Genomic DNA, 1,023 nt, shown 5'->3' with positions numbered 1-1,023 from the left:
ATGTGTTTTCTTTACACCAATTGATTCCTCTCATTATTTTGTACATAAAAGTATTAAGGTAAGATAATCGAAAAATGAATATTTTACAAGATATTTTACGGTTTATGTAAAATTAAGAAATTATTTCAAGCCTCATAACTCAAAAAGTACTTAACGGAAAGGTACTTAATTATAGTGTTTTGGAAAGCTCTCGAGATAAGCTACAAGAATAAGCAATGACAAATAGTAGGTTCCATTTAAGAAATTGAAGGTGACCTTCATGTGACCTTCAAATAACTCTTCAAGGTCAAACCAATGTCACGACCATGTCACAGGCTTAGTACCAATATTAAAAATGTACCCTGTAGTTGATCTACGCGTATCAACATCGCCGGCAAAATCGGCGTCGGAGTAACCGATTAGTACTTCTCCATTATCCTGACTTTCATAAAACAGGCCGCAACTTATAGTACTAAGTAAATATTTAAAGATTCTCTTAATAGCTAACCAATGACTGTTATTAGGTCTGTTAACAAATCGGCTAACAACATTTACCGCATATGCAATATCCGGTCGAGTAACTAACGCAAGGAACATGAGAGAGCCCACCGCCTCTCTGTAAGGTACATTACTCAGTTCGTGACACTCTAGATCAGCGACGGTTAGAATTACATGTGGATCCGCAGGTACACTTACAGCATTCGCATCGGCCATATTAAATTTCTTAATAATACGAGTGAGATATGTGGTTTGATGAACAAACATAGTTTTCTTGGCTCGATCACGTACAATTTCCATGCCAACGAATGAACTACCGTCGCCAATAGTTATTTCAAACACTTTACTTAAACTGTCTAATATTACTTTTATTGTATCTAGAGATTTACTTACTTCTGTTTGTAGCAATCTCGCGCAAAATGTCCTTTCTTCTTGCAGTAGTAACATTCCACGGCCATTTTTCCTTGTCGATCACTCCTTTTCTTAAAGTGTGTGTCCTTGTCGCTTCGAGCACCTTTCTTTTTATCACAGATTTTTACAGCGGCG

The 1,023-nt window shown here is 36.7% G+C and overlaps 1 pseudogene; it reads right to left on the bottom strand.

Annotated features, from left to right (window-relative positions):
- Window positions 1-297: 297 nt before the first annotated feature.
- LOC145960194 (uncharacterized) lies at window positions 298-693 on the bottom strand (annotated as a pseudogene).
- Between the last annotated feature and the right edge of the window lie 330 nt (window positions 694-1,023).

Source organism: Camponotus vicinus, unplaced genomic scaffold (genome assembly GCF_025532165.1).
Source record: "Camponotus vicinus isolate PSW18456_S1 unplaced genomic scaffold, iyCamVici1.0 SCAF_1, whole genome shotgun sequence".
In the NCBI taxonomy this organism is placed as follows: Eukaryota; Metazoa; Arthropoda; class Insecta; order Hymenoptera; family Formicidae; genus Camponotus; species Camponotus vicinus.
The sequence above is the reverse complement of the archived record's forward strand: the minus strand, read 5'-3'. Positions and strand labels throughout refer to the sequence as shown.